This window comes from Fundulus heteroclitus, chromosome 20, assembly GCF_011125445.2.
Source record: "Fundulus heteroclitus isolate FHET01 chromosome 20, MU-UCD_Fhet_4.1, whole genome shotgun sequence".
Lineage (NCBI taxonomy): Eukaryota > Metazoa > Chordata > Actinopteri > Cyprinodontiformes > Fundulidae > Fundulus > Fundulus heteroclitus.
The window spans coordinates 33,850,155-33,852,407 of NC_046380.1; positions in this window are offsets into that span (position 1 = coordinate 33,850,155).

Consider the following 2,253-nt stretch of genomic DNA (forward strand, 5'->3'; position numbering starts at 1 on the left):
GAAAGAGGGTGGGAGCGAGGTGGAACAGAATGAGAATGAAGCTGGTAAAGATGCTTGGAGGATACGGAGAAAGATATGTCCCATGTGGATATAGTTCCATAATGACTCCAAACAGCGTGAGAAAAAAAGAGGACAACTACAGAACGAGATGAAGTATAGCGCCAATAGAGAGGTTGCTTCCATAGGATGTTCAAATCCTCCCTCCTCCACTGGTCCTCCCTCATTTTAGGTGCAAGTCAGCTTCTGGACTGAGAAACCCAACTTTTGAGTCCCTCAGAGAATGCAACATATCTAACAAATACAAGTCCTTGTTTGATGAGATATGATTTAAGATGTTGTGCCTCTTTTGCATTGCATTTCAGTGTAAAAACGCAGATCTTGATCCTTCTTTCCCTCATCTCCCAATATAACAACACAAAACCTCAAAAAAAAAAAAATCAGCCGCAACCCTTAAAGCACTGACCAAGGCCAGTGGTAATACGCTGACCTTTCCGGTCTTGCTGCGCCAGACTGTTTTTGGGCTGCACACTCGGCCCTACAACTCCTCGGCCCGTGCTCCATCTTTGCACCTCAGGTCAGTAACTTTGACTCACTAACCACCCTCATTAGTATTCCAGAAAGCTCCGTGGCAGACATCCAGCTTCTGTGTGTGGGGAAAACAAAGGCCGGCGGTGTGTACTCACAGCACTGGATCCCGCGTACTCCAAAGTACTCTGATGTTGTTGCTATAGTGCTGAGGGTGGACAGGAGGAACACTGTGGAGCCCTGGAAATAAAACAAACAAACTACCTGGCGAAAGTATTTTTACTCCTTGTGCTTTCTCGGTTTTTGTCAGGGTGCAAGCTCAAAATTCAATGTATTTAATTGTGATTAATTTAATATTTGCACATAATTTTGAAGTGAATGGAAAATAATACAGCGGTTTGCAATATTACCCCTTGCTGCTATTACAGCTGCAAGTATTTTGGTGTGTCTCTACCAGATTTTTTTTACTCCCACACGTTTTACATTAAAATTGTCTGGACTTTGACTAGGCCATTCTAATACATAACTATGCTTTGATCTAAGCAACTCAATTATTGCTATGAATCAAGGTTTAAGGTTGTTTTGCTGCTGGAGGGGGAACCCCGCCACACCTTTTGCCACGGGTTGTTTCCAGGCTGCCCTGCATTCATACTGCGTTCCATTTGTCCCTGGAAGTCAGAACTTGGAGCTGTGAATGAAGTCACACTGGAGTTAACAGCGTTCCAGTTAACAAAGTTGGAGAAGTCGGGATTCCAATATGATGGAAAACTAGGAAAACTATTGTTTTTCTCATAGTACCTCTTTCGAACATCGTTTAAAGCTGTACTCTCCACCTGCAATCCACACCACTTTAATTTGTTTGGTTCAGAGTTGCTGCTGCTACATGTAACGCTGATTTTAGATGTGCTCTTACAACTGTGTCTTGTAAAATAAACTGCTTATATTAGCTGCCATATTAGAACCGAAAACTGGGCTTTGAAAATGTATCCGATATTCTGAGTGGGAAGTCCGACTTTAGTTTTTTTTTTCAGTTGATTCTATTGACCTGGAAGTCATAATTTCCTAGTTGCTGGAGTATCGGTCGGCCATCATGAACTTTGTGGACTGGTGTGAGAAGAACCACCTGTGTCTAAACACCAGTAAGACCAAGGAGATGGTGATTGACTTCAGGAGAAGACCCCCACCTCACTCCCCCATGAACATCCAGGGGCAGGACATAGAAACTGTAGAGAGTTTCAAATACCTGGGTGTTCATGTTGATAATAAACTGGACTGGACTCATAACACAGATGTCCACATCCATCATGGACAACACCTTTCCCCCCCTGCACCAGACTGTAGAGGAGCTGAGCAGCTCCTTTAGTGAAAGACTTAGGCATCCTGTGTGTAAAAAGGAGCTCTACCGCAGGTCATCACACTTTACAATGCTGCACTATAACTGCAATAACTTGTGCAATAACTAATGTGCAATTACTGTTTAATAATTAATGTGTAGTTACTATTTAATACCCTGTGCAATAACCTGAGCAATAAGAGACTTCAGCAACCTCACTGTTGTTCTTTGCCTGGTACCACTGTAATGCACAACGCCAAATCCATATGTATATAAGTCACCTTAAATGTACATAAGTCATCTTAAATCTCTGCCTTATTTCTTTTTTTCCCTCTCGATCCACAGTATATAAGTGGACGCACTATATATACCTCATGCACCTTTTCCTCCTTTTG